Below are 22557 nucleotides of genomic sequence, written 5' to 3' on the forward strand. Positions count from 1 at the left end.
ATCTCTAGCTACGTAGTTCAAAGATATGTCCTCACCGAAAGGAAAGGATTTGCCTTAGAAACCAGGGAAGGAAAATGATTTCATCTGCTGTGAACTGCAGTGTGGAGAGAAGAGGTGGGCCCACATAGCTCATTTGTGAGCAGTGGGCTCAAAGTGGCCGCTTAAAAAGGACACCCTTGTTTTATACAGAAATCTAAAGAGCCCCCAGTGGGGAGTGCTGGTTTGAAGTGTATTTTTATATCTCTAGGGCGCTGATATTGGTCTTGGCAGAAGCTCAATGTCCTGCTCACATTATGTAGGAAAAAAATAAAAAGAAATAAAAATAAATTTAACTCTTTTTATCCCAGGAGGTGCTTCTTCCTGCCATGTCTAAGTTGTTAACTTTTTAGTAAGTCTAAAATGAACATCTCCACATAAGAAAGCACACACAGAGCCCAACCAGATGTTCATCTGTGGAAAGCATGCTTTTCTTTCCTTCTATCACCACCAAAATTTGTTTAGAAAATTAAGGTAGGAAGAAAAAATTAAAATCAGTGTTTGAAAAAACATGGTCGCCACATAACAATTGTTGTTTGCACAAAACTTGCCTGTGGTGGGGTGGGGTGGGGTGGAATCTGGACTGTGCTCCCAGCCTAGAAAGGGGTAGTTAATCCCGTGACAGCTTGCTGAAGAATGCATGGTTTATTATTAAAGTAATCTCTTAAGATTTTTCTGGAATGTGCTTCCACAGCAGCTCTGCCTATGCAGGCTATCCTATGTATGTCTTTTCTGCCATGATTAAACTGTCAGTTCTCAGCTCAAACATCAAGCCCTTTCTCTCACACACCCCACTCTTGCCCCGTCCTCCGCTGCTTAGACTTTCCATAAAGTGCTCATTTTGAATCTTGCTATTTTTCATGAGCTGTAAATGGTACTCTGGAATTGGCCTCAAGGAAACTGTATACTTTGGTGCTTGCTGAACACATAGAGATGCTTGAACCAAACACAGCAAGCTTGGCCAGATGGGTTGTTTTCTACAGTCCTACTGACTCTGGAGACTGAGGCAGGAGGATAATTTAATCTAAGAGGGGAAATATCAAACAAGAATTGAGATTCATCTGTTAAGGTTCCCCCATTCCTATTTTCCATATAATTAAAAAAAAAAAAGTCTGTCAAAGAGGAAGAAAAGAAGAAAAAGGGCTGCGGCTTCCACAGAGCGTCCTTTGCCCTTTACTGAAGCTATATAGTTAACACTGCAGAAAAAAGATCCCATCGGATTCAGTTGTTGACAGGGATGCAGGGATGGGCAAATATTGGGAGTTTGTCTTTGCTTTTGTCATTCATTCACTCATTCATTCACCTATGCATCCATCTCCTCTCTCCCTCCTCTCTCTCTCTCTCTCTCTCTCTCTCTCTCTCTCTCTCTCTCTCTTTCTCTCTCTCTGGCTCCCCCCATGGCCCTCTCTATCTCTCTGTCTCTCTGTGTGTGTCTTTCAGATAATATTTTCTGAAATTTGTTTTTTTTTAATTTTATTAATTTATTCATATTACATCTCAATGGTTATCCTCTCCCTTGTATCCTCCCATTCCTCCCTCCCTCCCATTTTTCCCTTACTCCCCTCCCCTATGACTATTTTCTGAAAATTGAAAGGTGCGTTATTTTCATTTGTTTCTGCTGGTTTCTCTCATTGATTTTCTTCCTAATATCCCTGACAATGCCACAAAATTCAATTTTTTTTGCATGTGACATATAGCAATAGTGAAATTCTGATGTAGAACACTAAAATACTTGGGGAAATTGGAACACCATGAAATGAAGGGCACTTACGATTTGATATTGGGCCAGCAAGATGGAGCTGTGTGCAAAGTCTGACACCTGAAATTCCATCCCAAGGGCCCCATAATAAGGAAGAACTGACTCCCAAAAGTTGTCATTTGGGTTCCACACCCATGTGCAAATGCACACACACATATACATGCAGAAATGAAATTCATTATATTATACATTTCTATAACCAGCCACACTTTGCTACCTATATACTTGTAGACAATTTGAGTAATACAGTTGAAGAGTACTTTAATATAAACTATTACTCAAAAATATTTAGCAAGCTGAGTTATCAAAATAAAAATGTATTTATCATCACAAATAAAATAATGAAATACATATAGTCTTGCAAGAATACTGATACCAACCACTTAGCCAGGTCTTAAACCCTAAGGGAAGAACCTGTGCACTAGACATAAAATAAATACAATATACAAGGGTGCTAATTTGCTTTATTGTTCATAGAGATTGGGAGCTGAAAACAAAGTATGTCTGTCAGCAGGAAGGAATTAAGTTGTGATTCATACACATGGAATCATTTGCAACATTTTAGAAGAACACACTGAGCTGGGTGTGGTGGGACACGACTTTAATCCCAGCACACAGGAGGCAGAGACGGGTGGATCGCTGTGAGCTTGGGGCCAGCCTGGCCTACAGAGTTCCAGGATAGCCAGGGCTATTACACAGAGAAACCTTGTCTTGAAAAACCATAAATAAATAAATAAATAAATAAATAAATGTAAGGGAATAGAACCTAGCTAGAGATATAGGTTACCAGAACCCTGATGGAGGGGGAAGTAAGTTGTGAGGAGAGAAACACATGAGAGCCAGGCATGAAAGGCAAAGAAAAGCCGGGCGTGGTGACGCACGCCTTTAATCCCAGCACTCGGGAGGCAGAGGCAGGCGGATCGCTGTGAGTTCAAGGCCAGCCTGGTCTACAAAGCGAGTCCAGGACAGCCATGGCTACACAGAGAAACCCTGTCTCAAAAAACCAAAAAAAAAAAAAAAAACCCAAAAGTTGTCCACAGACAGAGATGCATTGGTGCATCCACTGAAATGGTGTAAGTGCAGGTTTGCAAAATCCATAAAACTATGTGATATGATTTTATCATGAGAAAAAAGGAGAGATTCGGGAGACATTCTCCTGAAAAGATTCTTATGAAGGTACAGTCCTAGCTCTTTCAAAAGTGAGTGTGAGAAATGAGGAGATAGCTCAGTGGATGTGAGTTTGTGTTCTGTAAACGGGAGGACCTAAGTTCGAATCTCCGGTATCCACAAAACAAACCAACAAAAGCAGGCTTGTGCCACTGTGCATGTCGTTATCGGAGCCCTGGGAAGAGAGACAGGTAGATCCCAATGGCTCTATGGTCAGAAGCCTAACTGAACCAGAGTTTACATTTCTCTAGGTCTGCCCATGGCTCACACACCCTCAGACACAAACACATCCGTCTTACACACACCACACACACACATACACACTAACACCACACACTCGGAGTCTTCATTTCTATTCCTTAGGGTGCGCAGGCTTCAGTAGCCACAGGCTTGGGGATGCCAGCTGTCTGAAGTGCCTGGAATCTCTGCTCAATAACACTTTGGTGTGGTTCTGCTGATACGGTGGTCTGGGGAGCAGCACATTGAGAAACACTATATTTTGCCCCACGAGGTCAAGAGGAAATTGATTTTGTTTTTCTCTGTGGGATTAGAACAGTGGAGAAGGAGAGAAGATTCCCATAGTTGAGAGGCAGGTCACCCCCTCGCACCCCCAAGATAGGGTTTCTCTGTGTGATAACCTGGACTAGGCCAGGCTGACCTGGAACTAACTGTGATCCCCCTGCCTCGGCCACCATGCCCAGCTGGCAGGGTTTCTTTTCTCTTTGGTTCTAGATTCTAGAATGATAAAAGTGAAATAAATAATACAGGGGGGAAAAAAGTAAAAGCAACACTTTTACTAAAAAGCTGTCTATTATTAGAAATTATGGCTGGGTGGTGGTGTCACACACCTTTAATCCAGCACTCAGGAGGCAGAGGCAGGTTGGATCTCTGAATTTGAGGCCAGTCTGGTCTGTAGAGCAAATTTCAGGACAATCAGTCTACACAGAGAAACCTTGTCTCAAACGAATGAATGACCGAAGACATTTCCACCACTGCTACCATACATCCATCATTATGAAGTTTTTATATCTAGGAACTGACTGTAGTGGCGTCTTTAAGGCTGACCTGAGGCAGGTGATCCTGAGGTGGTGAGGATTACTTCAACAAAGTGGGTTCATTGAGAGGGCAGGGGGGATATGTGTGTGTAAATTTTGCTGAAATGGGACTACTAAAAAAAAAAGGAAAGGTGGAAAGTAGACAGATAAACATTGAAGGCTAGTCTCTGTTTCTTCTATTGCACCTGTGAAGAGCAGAGCCAGAGAGTGGACAGCCATTTAGTTTAATCCAACAAATCTGACTAAGCCCAGCTAGGCACATGTGATATGCTAAGCAGCCCGGCCTACCATAGTCACTTCAGCTCTGAAACACAACAGCCGCTTTTGAATCTAGAGCCAATGCCACATGATGTAATCATTCAAAGACTCAGAAGACACTTTTATGATGATGATGATGATGATGATGATGATGATGATGATGATGATGTCTGAAAATATGTCTCTCTATGCTACCAGAATGGGGCTCAAACTCCTGGACTCAAGTGATCTCCTGCCTTCCTGCTTGGGGCTGACGCTGTAGGTGCATACTATTGATCCCAGCTAAAAGACGTTCCCACCCTTTAGACAGGGTCTCTAATATATATTCCTAGCTGGCTGGTTGGGAGCTCATTGTATGGATGAGACTAGAGTCAAACTTAAGGCATTCTTTTTGTTCCCTTCTCTCAGGTGCTGTAATTACAGGTGCATGCCACCACACTCCAGCGAAAAGTCACTTCAGAATCAGAGAGTGGAAATAATCCACCTTTTGTACACCAGAGTAATGTAGCTCGCTCAAAGTTCAGAAGCACAGGTGTGTGTTCACCCTTCCGAAGAAAAGTGCATTGGGGCTGGAGAGATGGCTCAGAGGTTAAGAGCACCGTCTGCTCTTCCAGAGGTCCTGAGTTCAATTCCCAGCAACTACATGGTGGGTCACAACCATCTATAATGTGATCTAATGGCCTCTCCTAGCATGCAGATGTACATGCAGGCAGAGCACTGCATAAATAAATAAATAAATAAATCTAAAAAAAAAAAAAAGACCATTGTAGTTCTTACTAGGTCATCAAAGGACCTCCTGCTATAAAATAAAGTTGAATTCCACAGAACTGTAGGTTTACAGCCACTCCTCATTCTTCCTGCCCTTTGTTAATGGAAGATTTCTATCTGGGTCTTTTAGTCCTATCTGATCTGTATCCTCGTAACGTCATGGTCAAACAGGTTAGCCCACGTGTTCTTGTTCCTGAGCACAAACAGACACCTCAGTTTGCTTTTTTTTTTTTTCACAGAGGTAAAGCCAGAGCCAGAATTCAATCCAAGTCCTTGAATAATCTAGACATTCTGCTCCAACTGTCATGTACAAACCATAATTCTAGTCATGAGTAGGAGATTCCAGAGTTCACAGGACCCTGGGCTTTCCTATCCATGCTTAGAAGAGAATTTTCTGTCATGGAAAAGCCATTTCCAGGTGGAAGGGCGTCCACAGCAGAGCCAGGAGACACTGAGAGGACCCTCATGGCAGTGAGAGCTGCCAAGGGCGCCCCATTGCAGCTAGGTCATAACAGCATGAGTCGGCAGAACGAGACTGACTCAGGCCTGTGCAGCTAGGTGAGAGAGAGCTGCCTCCTGAAGGCTTGCCATGAAAAGTAGATCCCATCCCCCCCCCCCATAGTTCACAGACAGAGACATGTACCCTGTTAACAAATGTCTCCCTGAAAAATGATATCTTCTTAGAGGCTCAGAATGTTCTCTCTTTGGAAATGTGACTGATGAGAAGGAAGTCAAGCGCTCTATTCCATGAAGTCTCTCCTGGGTTGTATGCTGCTCTTTGGCTAGAGTATCTTGCTGTCTTGTTACACTGTGTTTTGAATTTAGTGTCATTCTAGACACAATTTGCTGAGGTGTGAATCCCAGCTCCATGGATCAGCAACCTTACATCACTTGAGGAGTAGCCCTGACTTCTAAAAAGACAAGTATCGAAGCACCTTCCCTGAGTGCTATCAGATTAGATCAGCCAAGGTGTCTAAAGGGTTAACAGGAAGTCCTCAGCACCTAGCACTATGCTGGTGACAAGGCAAAGGTTTCCAAACATTTAAAGCCATCAAGGACATTTGAAAATAAGCTTGTCCCCCAAACCCAGAAATTTCATTTCTCAAACAGCCTCAGGAGAAATCCCATTCATTTTCCTAGAAATATGTTTAAGAATTCTACCCAGGAATGATGGCACATTCTTGTAATTCCTGTACCAGGGGGTGGAGGCAGGAAGATCAGGAATTCAAGGCCAGCCTGGGTTACAAGATGCTCTGTCTCAGTCAACTTAAAAAGGCAAAAAGCCAGAACAACCTGAGTGTGGTAACAGAAAATAGAAACGAATTGTGGTGCTGTGGTGCCCACCATTGGAGACACCCTCACTATAGCAGCGGTGGTATAGTGGATGCCCTGAGCTGTTTGTATTGGCACTGATGAGGTGAGCAGGCAGATCAAGCTATAAAGGGAGATGAGGCCTGATTCCATTTGCATGTGGTTTAAAATACAAACAAACAAACAAACAAACAAACAACAACAACAACAACAAAAAAACCAATAACAGCAGTTCTGATACTCATATACTCTACATAAAATGGAGTTGATCAATAAAATCCTGAAAGAGTCTGGGTAGAGGTGGGATTGGTGGCTGGTAGAATTTGGAAGGGAGAGAGAGACACACACAGTGAGACAGAGAACATTCGTTGCTTGATTTGAAAATCTGAGTTCAAGTAGGTTTAGAATATAGGCCTGCAGTCGGGCGTGGTGGGGCACGCCTTTAATCCCAGCACTTGGGAGGCAGAGGTAGGCAGATCGTTGTGAGTTCGAGGCCAGCCTGGTCTACAAAGCGAGTCCAGGACAGCCAAGGCCGACACAGAGAGACCTTGTCTAGACAAACCAAAACGAAACAAACAACAAACAAACAACAACAACAACAACAACAAAAAAGAATATCGGCCTGCTGTGTTATTTTCTTCTGGGGGTATATGCGTGCATGTGTTTTTGATCGCAGGGTCTCTGTGTCATGCCTGAGCCATGCAGTGTGTCACCGAGCTATCCCACTAGCTTCCAGCTCTTCTCTCGTCTATACTCGGCACATAGTCAAGCCCAGTTGACTCCTGCTTCACGCTTTTTTAAAAGATGACTTCTATGAGATAGTAGGGACCGCACAGTCTATTGTGAGAATAAGATGAGGGATATTGATCCAAAGTCTAGATTTCCCCTGCCAGGTTAGACGAAGCGCACGGGTAAGGGAGCAGGCTGAGTGTCTCACTCTAGCTGAGCCCAGCGTGTGGCACAGTCTACAGAACAAACGACTGCTTCTCCAGCCACTCAAGGGCATCAACCGAAGGGAGGAGAGAGGAGGCAAAAATATGTAATTTTGTGACTTGTAGATTCTAACCACTTGCTAAGAGGTATTTTTGAGAAGGCGAAATTGAAATATAAGTATTTGTGAGTGAAATGTGATCTATCGGATTCCACCCCTATTCTGGGACTGAACTCCTGGCTTTGCTAGACAAGTTCTCTACCACTGAGTTAAATCTCTAAGTCCTAAACCTTGAATTTTCTTTAAAAGATCTCAGCCCACTACCACGATCTAAAGGAAACAGAAGAAAGGGGAAAAAAATAGGGAAACAAACAAAACACACTCAAGACTGGCAAAGCTGAACCATTGGCATTTGTGGATTGGATTCAACAGAGTTCTGTTTTTTGTTAGTAACTGCAGTGTTCTGTACTAGGAAGTCAAGACTGTGCTCCCACGGTTTCGCATGGAGTCCGTTCTTTCTCGCTTTCATTTGGTCCTTGTCATTTTCGATCTGCCGACTGCAGCTAGGTTATCAGCTGGACGCTAGAGAGAATCCTGTAGCCCCATTCTATAGACCTGTGTTTGCCTTCTTTTCCCAGTTCTTCGCCGGTGGAGTTTGACCGTGTGTGGAGGAGCACCTCCTGGGGTCAAGGATGAATAGGGTGGTATTAATCATTCAACATCAGGTCTTATCGGAACGTGCAGGCTAAGCCCCTGGGGCGCCCCTATGCTCCTGAAGTCCTTGTTCCTCTGGGTTACTGATTTAGGTTTGAAGTCAGGTGATTTGCGAAATGACCCGGGCTTTCCTGTCTGGTTTTCGCCCCAGGGAGTGCGGAGAACAAATAGGTCCAAAGTCTGTTGGTTTCTGGGCCTTAGGAAGCGGCAGGCGGACTTCGCTGTCATGTGCTTGTCTGATCAGACATTCCAGAGTCTGTTTTTCGCCTTTCTGGCTTCGGGAAGTCAGGATACCCCTGTACAGAGCACGTTTTAAGAAGAGTGGCTTTCAGAGTGTCTTGGGTCGTCGGGGTTCTGCACTTTGACCTTGCCGTGGACATTTGATGGGACTTTTCTTTGGTCTCTTGTTGCATAAAATGTCAGAAGCACCTGTTTGGCAGGGTAGCAACAGGAAGCAGACAGAACTTGGCAATATTTTGTTTAAAATGGCTTTGTTTCTCTATATTAGCTCTGGATGTCCTGAAACTCTCTCTGTAGACCTGGCTGGCTCCGAACTCATAAAACTCTATCTGCCTCTGTCTCCTGAGTTCTGAGATTAAAGGTGTTTTTCACCACTGCCCAGCAGACAATGTTTATCTTGATAACAAGGACACCAATTTTGAACTATCCATGTGTAATTTTAGTTTAATGAGCTCTACCCTTACTCAGGTTTGATTCTTGTATCTATCTTGCACTTAGGTCATTATGTCCTTATCCAGCTGATGATGAAGTTGGGTCTCAGGCGTAGGAGAACTTCGTGCAAAGCAAGTGCAAAGCAGTATGTGCTTTACGAGTGAAACTGCTAACATTATAACATCATTTTGTGACTCTTTACCCTACCTGTCATCTTTCTAGCTTATGAGTTGTGACCTGAGAAACATTTTATAGAGGAAGAATCTGGGCACGGTAGCACACAACTGCAGTTCTAGCTAGGAACCTGAGGAAGAGGAATTGGGAATTTGAGGCCAGCTTGGGCAATGTATTGAATTGCTAACTCCTGTAGCTAATGTGAGCTACAACAGATACCTGTGTCAAACAAACAAACAAAACAAACAAAACAAAAAACCTAAACATCTAGACAATCCAATTTTTAAAAATATTTTTTTGAGATTCTAATTACATCATCCCCCCCTTCCCTCCAAATCTACCCATGAGCCACCACACACACACACACACACACACACACACACACACTTACACACACAGATAAGTATACACACATACACACACATGCACATACACATGTGCACACACATACACACATACACACACATGCACACACATATACACACACATGCACACACATACACATAGACATGCACATACGCATACACATACACACATGCACACACATACACACATATACATACACATGCACACACGTACACATAGACATGCACATACATACACATACACACACATACACACATATACACACACAAACACACACTCATACACACACACACACACACACACACACACTCATTCTGCTCAGTCCATATAATGTTGCTGTGTTTATATGTCTTCAGGGATGGGATGACCATTAGGTATTAGATAACTAGTTGTTTTGCTCTTCCCGTTTCTCCAGTTCTCAAAATTCTTCAGCTGCCTGCAGTTCTTTGTGTAGGGTTGAGGTGGCCTGAGCTTTCTTCTTTCCACATGAGCATGTCTATTGGTGTTTTGCATGTTCAGGTGGCCATGCAGGTGAGACTTCATGGGTGTAGTTTCTGGTGTTCTTACAGAAAATTCCCTCTTCCTCTGGCTCTTAACAGTCTTTCTTTACACAACTGAAAGTCACTGCTGATGGAAGAGTTGTGGAACTCAGCCCACGCTGCTGTATCTACAGCACAATCCTGTGCCTAAGGCTCAGGGATCATTGCAGAAAAGGGAAAAAGAAACTATCCAGAGGAACAATCCAGCTTCTAAAAAAGGTGTGAGTGTTACCTTTTCTAATTTCCAATTATCTGCAATGTGATCATTTGCTAAGATGGGATTTGCCTATTTTTTTTCTCTGAATGTTTAATCTCTAAGAATTATGATGAAAAATTATTTTATGCTATAATGTAAGATGTAAATATATATTTTTAATAAGATGTTTTAATTGGGCCAGTAAATTATATTATCATCAACAACATATAGTTATAGTATAAGTATATACTCTACGCTATACAAGATATACTATGACTTAGTTCTTTTTGTCTCTAGAATTTTTTCTCTTCTTAAGCAAATTGATTCTTTGTAATTTAAAGAAAGCCCTTTCTGACTTAGCTGCCATGATGTTTGCTTTGCATAAGTCTCGCAGTGGTATTAGGCCAGTGCAGTTGTGCCCTGTGTAAAGACTTGTCCAGAAGAGAATTGAAGGAACATTAGTCTTTCATGGCCTTCTGCTGCTTCTTAGCTGAGGACAGGGAGCAGTTGCAACTCTACTGAGTGACACAGAGAGACGCAGCCTTCCATCCTAGCAAAGAGGATGATGTGAGGGAATGGAGGTAAGAAGGTAATTTACAGAAATATAAAACAGGGTATAAAGCAAGTGGAAATCTTACGCTTTGCATCAGAAAACTTTCGGTCCTGACATGTTCTTTTTTGGAGAATTTGTGTGATTCATTTTTATTGAATAGTCTCCAGGCTGCACTGTAATGTACATCTGAGCTCAGTAAAAACAATCATGGTTTTTTAAGACAAAAAAGGGACAATATACCAGGAAAGTGGGACAGAGGGGAAGACTTCCTATTGGGATTCTAGGTGAGAAAATCAATGAAGAATGGGGAAATAGAAGGACCCACAGGGTCCTAGAAACCTACAAGTAGATCATTACAATGGGCGAATCTGAGCCCAGGGGTCCTGCTCAAACTATAGCACCAGCCAAGGACAATACCTGCAGTAAACTTTGAACCCCTACCCAGATCTAGCCAATGGACAAAACATTCTCTATAGTTGAGTGGAGAGTGGGGTCTGACTTTCACACAAACTCTGGTGCCCCATATTTGACCATGTCCCCTGGATGGGGAGGCCTGAGGGCCCTCAGAGGAAGGATAGCAGGCTACCAAGAAGAGACTTGATACCCTATGAGCATATACAGGGGGAAAAGGTCCTCCTCAGTCCCAGTCATAGGGGAGGGGAGTAAGGGGAAAATGGGAGGGAGGGAAGAATGGGAGGATACAAGGGATGGGATAACCATTGAGATGTAATATGAATAAATTAATAAACTGTATTTTTTAAAAAGGAAGAATAATGCTCATTATTATAATATTATAATAATGCTCATTATTATAATGCTCATTATTATAAAGACTCATTACTTAACTGAGCGAGTCTTTTAAAAAATACAATCTAAGATGCTCAAAAGAAAAATACTAGTGAGGAAATAAAGTCATAAGATCATTCATCCATCGTAAGGGAGGTGACAGTTTTAGTTTCCTCATCTTGGAACAGTCATTTCCCATTTCTGAAGAAGCCACACAGGACTGAGGGTAGCTTATCTGTTGTCTAGTCTAGTACTGGCACACCACACAGCCTATCCTGTGCAAAGGACAAATCTCCAATCTCACATCTTTAATTTAATGCCACATTAACATTTGTCTGATTTTCAAAATGCCTGTTTTATATATCATAACAAAAGAAGCAAACCCCCTCACGACGAGGGTATCGTAGAAAAGCACTTTGTGTTCTCTGGAGGAGATGGCTCAGCAGGTAAGAGTTTGGATGCCCGGAGCCCATGTAAATACTGGGAGGTTACCACAGCCCACATGTTATCCCAGCATGGAGCAGACAGAGATGGCACTACCAGGACAAAACGGATAGCTAGAGGGGTTAAACGTGTGAGCTATAGGTTCAAATGAGAGAACTTGCCTCAACAACTGATGGACAATGATAGAAAGACACTCAGCTTCAGCCTCTGCCTCCCACTTGCACACATGTGCAGTTGCACTCACATATACATGCAACCACACATACACACAGGTATGCACACTACACACACACACACAAACACACACACACACATACACACACACACACATTAAACTTCTGTTTTAGAACAGCTGATGCTATTGCATGTTTTCTGTTGTGCAAATGAGAATTAGGTTATCTCTGAGGTTTGCTTTCAATTGACTGGTGAAGGGTAGCGGGAACTGAACCTAGGACCTCACACATGCTAGGTCAGTGCTTTGCCACGGAGCAACACGCCCAGCCTCTGAGTGAAAGATCACACATTTTACAGAACTTTGTATAGTTAATAATTTGTTGTTGTTGTTGTTGTTAAGACAGGGTCTTACTATGTAGCCCTGGCTGCCTTGGAATTTACTATGCAACGAGGCTAGCCTTGAACTCACAGAAGTCTCCCTGCCTCTGCCTCCTGAGTTCTGGGATTAAAGGCAAATGCCAGTACTCCTGGCATAATTCATGACTTTTAACTACTCACCTTGGAAATGAAGGTCCACGTAGAGACTCATGCTAATTATTTCATTGATTGTATGTTATATCTGTGGAGTTGGAATAGATACACCTCAAAACACCTGGCAATGTGAAACTGAGAGAAGATTATAATCTGCTTAATCATAATCTTAGATTATTAGTTTAAGTGGGATTATTTTTTTGGCTTTTCTTTTTCTTTTTTCTTTTTTTCCTCCTGTTTTTCAAGATAGGGCTGTCCTGGACTCGCTTTGTAGACCAGGCTGGCCTCTTATTTACAGGGATCCACCTGCCTCTGCCTCCCTGAGTGCTGTGATTACAGGCATGTTCCACCGCATCTGGCTAGTTTAAGTGTTTTACTAACTAGATAATATGAATAGATTAAAAAGTGCTCCTTATATATGTTTATCAAATAATTACATTCAATAGTTACTGAATTATACTATTATACTATCTCAAATGTGTTTGCATACATCCACCTTTACTTGTAAGCAATAAACAGACCCAACTACTGGACCATATGCCAGTGAAAATAGGTATCTAATTCAACATGAGACATGTTTACACAGAAAAGATTGTCTCTTTTTAAGTACATATACACATATGAAAACAGAATAGGCATTTTAATCTTTCTAATATCCTTAGGAGTCCTCATAAAAATCTCTCTTAGCAAAACTCCCAGTGCTCATCATTTGTGTTTCCCTTTCTCCCAGCTTTAACAGAATTTTCCAGCAAGAAAACTAGTTTTTCTCAAAATTGTTCACTTTTTATTACTCCATACTATATAAAGCTGATTTAATGAAGCAAGAAATAGTTCATTCTGAGGGATACTTTTTGAAACTCCTAAGTACTAGCTTCGATCTACAGAAGAACGATGGCTTTTCCTTCAGCTTTATGCATTTGGGGAGGTAGGCTCAGCTAGGCAAAGAATATGCCCCCCCTGTCCCCCTGCCACCCCTTCCCCCTCCACCCCACCCCCATCCCCCTGCCCCTATCCTCCCCCACCCCCACCCCTCCCCAAGTCAGGGAGGCACTGCAGCTCACTCGCTGCTAAAACTGCAAACACTAATGACGGTCTGGAAGGTGACACTCTACAGAAATACCTCAGTCACTCTGAGTAAGACTTGGAACAACATTTATACAACATTAACTTTGGGGAAAAGCAGGAGGGCTGGGCATTGAACAATGCTGCCTCTATTAGAAACAAGCCCAAAATGAGGTGGAAATCATAGCTGTTTTCATTTCTCTTCCTCTGTGCTCTCAAGTGGGTCAGTGGGTGGGGGCAGGGTAGGGGAGAGAGAGAGAGAGAGACAGACAGACAGACAGATAAACAGACAGACAGATAGACAGACAGATGGTGCGCACTTACTGAGCAAGAAAACTGAATCGAGCAGAACCCATGTGGACATATGTTAAGAATGCTGCATGCATATGCGTGTGTTTATGAGAGCATGGGTATGCACATGCTGGGTCCTAGCTAGGGAGGATTCGCTCTGTCTCCACAATTTCTGCACCAGCTTGAAGCCAAATAATATTTAATCACTTCCATAAAAATGCCCAAATTATAAAAACATGCATGAAAACGGCAGCAATAAGAAGAAACATGCCAGGTATGTTATAGCTGACCACAAACGTCACTCACAACACAAGCAAGTGGCCTAGCCAGGAATTTTCCAATTTCTTTTTTTTTGGGGGGTGGGGAGGAAGAGTTGGGGGTAGTTAACTCCCATACAGAGAGCTTCAAACTTGATGAGGAGAACGACCCATTAGTGTATTGACCCATTCTATTGATTTATCCCCCAAATAAAGACTGTTTCTTGAGTTAAAATACAAGTCCACAAAGGCTGCTGATGAGACAGCAGCGTGCATACAAATAATAAGTGAGCCTGCAGACCCCTTTCACAGAAAAGAAAGGCTTCTACATTCTGTGGAGGGGACCAGCACTGCTCTCCTGACCTGGCTCAACTGGCCCTGGCTTTGAAAAATGTTTCCACAGCAGACTCCGTAAACCTCCCTCCCCTTTCAGTGTTTTTAGAGGATGACAGAGTTTGTCCAGCAGGAAATACTGGAATAGGTATGGTAAGATTTCCATTTCCCCATCACCGTCTGGGACAGCATTACTGCAACTGCCATGTGTGGTTACTGAGTCCCTCTAAGAAGGCTTTGGGGCGTTAAACTGCCAACTGGTTTAACCTGAGTTACATTTGGAGAAAGTTAAAATGGGTAGAGGCTGCATAAATTACAGATTTTTTAAAAACGTGGTTTAAATAGAGACAGTTATTAGGAAAGAAAAAAAGGCACCCCCAAGCTGCTGAAAAGCCTTCTCTTGGAATCTTAAAGCACCCACCAGCAGGCTGGGGATATAGCTCAGTGACAGACTGCTTGCCTACTCTGTGTGAGGCACTGCGTTTGATCTTCAGAACCACCGGAAGCAAAAGCAAAACAAAGAAACAAACGAATGAAACAACAACAAAAGTAAGAAGAGGCAAACTCAGGGTTCCTCTAGTCAAGCCCCGCCCCCCATCCCATGCTCACATTACATGTGCAGTGTTGCTTCAGGCCCCGAGCATTTCACCTAACCTCTGAGGAAGGCTTTCCTCAAAGGCAATTTCCTGAAGCTTTTTTTTTTTTTTTTTTGCTGTATCATTCAGGTTCAATAACTTTTCTGTTTGATCTTCATCAGAGATGACACACTGCGGAATCCAGCCTCTGCTAACCAGCTAGAGGTGTGAGCGCATGGTTGAGGCTTAGAAACAAGGAAGTAACCAAACCTGGGTTTCAGTTGCTGTGCTCTGAACATGGATGGAAACCATGCATTCCTCTGGTCTCCCTGGGGATTCCTCAGGGTTGGCAGCTTACAATTTGCCTTGATAATGATATACATAAATACATACACACAAATGCCCATGTACATATGTATCCAGTGAACTTAATGCTTAATGAATCTTAAAATACAAATATATATTGACATGTGTGATGCTGCTCTGGTGAACAAGACACTGAACATACGGAAGTGATACCAGAAGATTATAATAGAGATGTTATTGATCCCTAATATTTATGATGCCTATTTAAGCAAGGCTACTACATACAGTTGAATATATTGGGGGCTGGAGAAATGGCTCAGAGGTCTCTGTCTCTGTCTCTGTCTCTCTCTCTCTCTCTGTCTCTCTCTTTCTCTCATGTGTATGTGTGTGTGTTTGTATAGACACCAGAGGTTGGTGTTGGTTTTTCTTCAATTAAACTGTTTCAGGCATTCATTTATTACTTATTATCTATCTATCTATCTAGTTAGTTGGCTTTGTGCTGTCCTGGAACTTGCTCTACAAGACCAGGCTGGCCTTGAGCTCAGAGATTTCCTTGACTCTGCCTCTCGAGTGATGGGATTAAAGGCATACACCACCACTGCCCATATTTTTGTATTGTTAAATTAATTCTTCGAGAATTTTATACAATGTCCTTTGTACTGCCTGGCAGTCTTGTTGGGAATAGTCCTATTAGGGTTCATTTATAGAGTTTACAAGGAAAAAAGTAGAACTCAATTTGAATATAAGAACACTGGCCCTCACTTACCCAAGCCACTCCAAGTGCAAAGGTCTCCAACCTTAACTGTCACTTCTGTTGTGTGCCCTGGCAGACACAACAGGTAAACAACACATTCTCCTGAGCTAAGAGTGGAAATGCTAGCCTCTAAGACCTGTTGGATACTAAGAGTCTATAAATGAAGCTTTTGTAGCTTTGTTGAACACACTTTGGGAAAACTGAGAAAGGCGGGATGGGGGCATTTCATAGGTTCTAGTTTTTCTCCTATATAACTATTCCATGTTGGCCTATGACTATTGATTTTTACTAATACAACCAATATAAACTCACTGAAAAGTAAAGACTAGATGTTACTTAAGAACCGTAGATACTCCTGACTTTTCTGATGGCTGTTACTGTAGAGAATTCGTCTTTACATCTCTCAATCTGCTTACATCGTGTTTATTAACTTATGGTTCATATAATATGTTCAATTCATGTATGAGCTCAGAGGATTCTTGGAGCTAAAACAATGAAAATTTAAATTGCAAATACAACACTTAGTGAAAGAAGGAAGATTGAAGTCATGTGCTTGTTTCATTCAAGCCCTAAGCCCTTTATCTTTTGCCTTTCAACTCTCACAAACTGAGCCAGTCTGTTAGAATAAGGGGCCTCAGCAGCCTGCAGCCTGCCTTGCTCAGTCACAAGCAGAGCAGGAATTGCCTCCACCGCTCCCACTGGAGACAAGCTCCCACTAAACTTACTAAGTGAATGAAAGGCTTTCATCCCAGAAGGCAAGAGAACAGGATCAAGGCTTCAGCGGGTAATCTACCTGAGTGCACCACTAAATGCTGGACCGTGGGTGACGGCATAGCCATCACTTTATCAGGGCAAAGGAATCAAGAGCTCACATACATGTAGGGAGCACAGTGGAAGCAGTTCACTAAGCAAAACCACAGAAACAGCTAGAGTGGTGGACACAAGGGGTGAGGCCAGACAGACCAGCGAGTACATTACAGTCCAGGAAGATGGAATTCAGATGACCTGGTCTTTCCAAGTGCCCGATGCTCACCATGAAAGGAGTGGTAACATCTGCATTACTCTGATTTATCCTGCTATTACCACCAGAGGCAAGGACTTTATTATTAACTAAATAACTGGAGAAAGTGATTAGAGGTACAAAAATATGAAACATAATAAAAGGTCAAGGGAGTACAGAACGCCTAGTACAAGAGAATTTTTAGAAGTCTGAATATCATAGAAATGATTAGTGTAGTTTGACATCATTGCTTCTTTTTCTAAGCTCCTTCCTCTCTTCAGGTACAGAAAAACCACAGCCAGGAAGATGTTCCTAATAGAAGAGATAAGAGGATTATTTTCATATTTTAAATTAGAATACATCATACTTTTGATGACAACTATAGAATTTTCATGTGAGATAAGATCTCACTCTGTAGCTAGCCCAGGCTGGCTTCCAATTCATGATCTTTGTGTCTCAGGCTCCCATGCCCTGAGATACTATGGTGCCCCTTAATACCCACCTCTGCAAAGATTTTTAACTGGTAGTCTCTTTGTCCTTAGTGGTGCATAAAATAGTGTCTCTCAGAACTATGAGAGTCTTAGAGTCACCGAATCATAGCACATGTTAGGTAAACAGATACAATGCCTATACTATATGAAGGGACAGAATTGGACTAGACCCCTGAACGAGAGTTATACCAAGTGTGGCAGGCAATGACTCTCAGAGGGATGGGCGGTTTTAACTTTTCCTTTGGCCAGGAGATAAAGGAGGGAAACATTCTGGAGGAAGAGCGGGGGCAGTGGAGGCGATTCCTGCTCTCTCTGCTAACTGAGCAAGGCAGGCTGCAGACCGCTGAGGCCGCTCACTCTAACAGACTCACTTAGCTTATGGTAAGGTTGAAAGGCAAACGCTAATGTGATTGCTTGGTTGTATTAATATAACCCATCTGAACGAGGGTTCACAAGCCTCTATGCCAGAGGGAGGAAAATAATTACCAAGGAGAAAAAACAAGGACTCTTGTTTCAGGATGTGTCACCAGTCACTTAAGAGCAATTGAAAAGTGGGAGCCCTCCGTGTCCTTATAGCCCACAAAGCCAAAACCAAAACCTAAATTAGGCACTGTTGGGTAAAACTCCTGATTTTGCAAAACCCAGTTCCAAACCGGCCAAGGCTGATACAGTCAAGTAAGGGTCAATATTCACAAACTTTTTTTAAAGCAATGCAGAATGCTCAGTTCTAAGGAAAAGAAATTGCTGCTGATCACTAGAGAGAGGCAGCATGGTGGTGCACTCTTTTAATCCCAGCACATGGGGGGCAGAGGCAGGTGGATTGCTATGAGTTCCAGGTCAGCCTGGTCTACAAAGCTAGTCCAGGATAGTCAAGGTTACACAGAGAAACCCTGTCTCAAAACACCAAAAATGAAAAAGCACTTTTTTTTTGCGGGGGGGGGGGAGGGGAGATTTGTGAGAAAACCCAGAGTGAGCATCTATAGATAAAAGCATTTTGGGTTCTGACTTCTGTGGTCTACATGAGACACAACAGCAAGTGGACGGCTCAGCCCTAAATAGAATTTAACTGATATTCTGACCACATGCGTGTCTCTGCACAGACCTCTTTCGTTAAGATCTCAAAATTTAAATTGAATCTTAATTATGAATATTAATTTTCTTTATCTTGCATTTTCTCCAGGATTATTAAGTTCTAAATGGACAGCCAAGAGAGACTCTTAAAAAAAAGAAAAAGAAAAGAAAAGAAAGGAAAAAAAGATCATGAAAACAGAGAAGTAAACAAGCTACCTTAAAAACCATGGGTTCTAGAAATATCTGAGACATAATCCCTTCTAATACTGAGTAAACTGATCTTTGAGATTAAACTACTCATTCCCAGAAACCGAGTCAGGTGCTTCCTGCTAAGAAAATCCCATCTAAGTACAGGGGAAGCTCGTGTTGCTTGTTCAGAGATAATTCGTTAATATGTAAGCAAGTTGTTAAGGATGAGCTAGTGCTCCTCTTGTGGGATGAAAGCCAGGGCTTTGCACACACTAGGCACACATCTTACCTCTGGACCACACCGCCCTCCTCTAAGCAGCCATAATGTCTGTCCTACTGCTGTAAGGGGGAACTCTCATTCTTAAATGATGCATTGTTTTTTTTTTTACTCCTTCACTGTAAATTTGTGTATGCTTTATTATCAGAGAAGTTTCCTTTACACTGGAGAGATGAAAAATAGGAATGCTCTCATTTACAACCGGAGAGCAAGAAATGGGATACCTGCGGGCCTTTCTCATGGCTAAGCCACCTCACTATGCAATTTGGTGTTAGAAATGCTACTAATACCCAGGTGGGTCCGTCTAATTAGGACTCGGCCTTTCACACGTACTCAGCTTGAGACTTTGCCAGTGGATGTAAGTCCAGGTGGTTCTCGGTTCTCGGCTGCCCCGCTCCATCAGATCAGCACTCCTGAGGGCTCCCTAACGGTGGCATTGTTGTTCTGAGCAGCCACGAAGAAGGGTGTGTGAGCTGGGGCTTTAAGCAGACAACATGCGGCCACAAACTCAGTGTCCTTGCGCACAGATGGGCATTGTAGCTGTGAACTAATCTTTTTGTTTAGTGAAGGGAGTGTTTCATGAAGGGATGACGGGATGACATGTATTTATTAATGTCTCTCATGTTGAGTAGCAAAATCTGGCAGTTACTGTGAATGAAACACATTGTCATGATTTTATGGAGCCCTTTGACATGCAGAGCCCGTGCCTCTATTGAGGCAGCCTAGGAAACTTCAGTTCTTACCGGATTCCTTGGACAGAAGTCTCACAAAGTTTTCCTTGTTATTTTCAAGACTTTGCATTTTTTTAATGCATGGAATAAATTGTCTTGGGGGAAAAAACCATTCTTTTCAGGAGAAAATATTTTTTTGAGATATTCTGGAAATGAGACTTGAGCCTTTAAAGAAAGCTTATAGAAGTTACAATTACATCAAGTTGTTGTTGTTGTTGATTTTAAACAAAAGTGGTAGTTAAATTGCATAATGGACATTTTCTGGTGACAAACACGTTTTCAAAAATGAGCATCAATGAGAATGTAGGCACTTTAGGTTTTTTATGCGTCTGTAGCTACACAGGAGTGTGGGTCTATGTACACATGTTCATAGAGACCAGAGGGCAAGCTTGGTGTCAACCCCCAGAAATACCATCAATTTCATTTATGACAGGGTCCCTAAGGGCTGGAGGTATGGCTCAAGTCTCTCATAGGCCAGTGCTCACCGGTTATGCTAGAGTGGCTGGCCGCTGAACTCCCGGATCCTCCTCCCAAATGCTAGGATTACAGGTATGTGCCGCCATAGTTTGGTGTCGGGGTTTAGACTCAAGTCCTCATCTCCTTTTCCTGTGTACAGTGGAAATGTATTAGTATTTAAGTCTCAATGAACACAATTTAAGCTTTTTGTATGATTACATAGAAGTACTTTGTTCTTTCCTGTGGGATAAGGATTCTTATCTTTTTTTGGTTATTTATATTGCATTTCTTACAGAGTAGCCACATTTTAGGGTTTTTTGTTTGTTTCATTGATTGTTTGTTTTTTGTTTGTTTGTTTTTTTGGTTTTTTGAGACAGGGTTTCTCTGTGTAGCCTTGGCTGCCCTGGACTCACTTCTTAGACCAGGCTGGCCTTGAACTCACAGCGATCCACTTGCCTCTGCACCCTAGTGCTGGATTAAAGGTGTGCACCACCACGTCCAGCTAGTAGCTGGCTTGTTATTTTTTTATGTAAAACTTTCTCTCTCAGTGTGCTTGCATGTGTGTGTGTGTGTGCGCGCGCGCGTGCGTGTGTGTATGTGCATGCGTGTGTGCGTGTGTTTGTGTGTGTGCTTAAATATCAGGGATCTTTTCTCTATCACTCTCTACTTCTTTCTCTTCTTTTTAGACAGAGCTCAGACTAGCCCAGATTGAGGAGCCCAGATGGCCAGTGAGCTCCAGGGCTTATCTGTCTCTGTTCTCCCAGCATTAGGATCCCAGGCTTTTACACAGTTACTGGGTATTAGGCTCCCATGTCAGATGCTTTACTAAGCCATCTTCCTATCCTGTGGGAGCCCCCTTAAAAATATTTTTTTTGTATGGTATGGTGGTATACTCCTTTAATGCCATCATTCAGACATCTATAACTTTAAAGCCAGCGTGATGTACCTTGATTTCCAGGCCAACAAAGGATACACAGTGAGACACTGCCTCAAAAACGAAATTATATTTCTTTTTAAAAAATATTTATTTATTTATTATTATGTTTACAATGCTCTCCCTGCATGTGCACCTGCAGGCCAGAAGAGGGCATCAGATCACATCATACATGGTTGTGAGCCACCATGTGGTTGCTGGGAATTGAACTTAGGACCTCTGGAAGAGCAGTCAGTACTCTTAACCGCTGAGCCATCTCTCCAGCCCCGAAATTATATTTCTTAATGTTGCTGAGTGTATATTGAGGTTTTCCACCCCCTACCATGCTGGATTAATGCTCAGGGGCCCTGCACATGCACAGTACAGGTGGTGGCTGCTGCATGTCAGTGTGGTCGTTTCTAAAGGATCTTCTCCTTTGTCATAATCTTTTTGTTCTGAAAGTAACCTTTCCTATAGAAAATATTAGTCATTTATTTTGCTTAAAAGTTTAACAAGTGATTTATTAAGCCTCAACAATTTTAGAAAGTTTTTAGTTAAGATTTTTAAACTCGAGTCTGCAGAGATGGCTCAGAGCTTAAGAGTACTGGCTGCTCTTCCCAGAACCTGCATGGTGGCTCACAATCATCTATAATGAGATCTGGTGCCCTCTTCCGGCGGGCAGGTGTACATGCAGGCAAAACACTGCATACATAATAAATAAGTCTTTAAAAATATACTTTAAAATTTAAAATTTAGCATTCCCGCTGCTATGATTTGAATAAACTGCCCCAACAATGGTCTATTGTCAATTGAGAGGAGGTGGGACATTTAGGAGGCTAATAAAGCATCCAAGTTATCTTGAATGAGGATATTGGCAGCCTGGTCTTTGTTCCTCCCTCTCTCTCTCCTTCCCTCTCCCCTCCCCCCTCAATCTCTCTCTCTCAATCTCTCTCCATAAAGTCATAAAGTGAACAAGGCTCCTCAACACTGCATTCCTACCATGGTTCACTGTGATACCAAAAATCCAGATTATCAGGCCAAGTGATGTGGAATTGAGACCCCAGAAGCCATGAGCCCAAACAAACTTCCTCCTTTTTAGGATGCGTGGGGTGTCTTTGTTTTGAGACAGAAGATGTCCTTGAACTCCCCATTTTCCCAACTTCACCTTCCAAGTGCTGCAATTATGGGCATGCATCACCACGCCCAGCTAAGTGCATCAGTCTTTCCACTGTAATGTTGGGATCAGAGGTCAGGGCGCTGCACATGCTACACAGGCCCAATGTCACTGAGACACAGACACTGCTTGAAGCTGACAGCTCATGTATTTTTTTCTGTGACAGAAAGCTAACATACTTATCCCATTAAGGCCAAATAATTTAAATAACCCCTTTTTGGAGAGACTGCAATGCTAGAGAAG

The 22557-nt window shown here is 42.5% G+C and overlaps 1 protein-coding gene across 2 annotated transcripts in view; it reads right to left on the reverse strand.

Moving 5' to 3' along the window:
- The window catches only part of DAB2 (DAB adaptor protein 2), a 128981-nt gene that overhangs the window by 54824 nt on the left and 51600 nt on the right, over positions 1 to 22557 (reverse strand). The window contains exon 2 of one of the 2 annotated variants that reach the window (XM_084783768.1): positions 20257 to 20377. The exons of the other annotated variant lie outside the window; for it this stretch is intronic. The gene's annotated coding sequence lies outside the window, so the exon portion shown is untranslated. The remainder of the gene's footprint in view (positions 1 to 20256; positions 20378 to 22557) is intronic. 2 annotated transcript variants of the gene reach the window in all.

Source organism: Acomys minous, assembly GCF_964271855.1.
Source record: "Acomys minous genome assembly, chromosome: 5".
Classification (NCBI taxonomy): Eukaryota; Metazoa; Chordata; class Mammalia; order Rodentia; family Muridae; genus Acomys; species Acomys minous.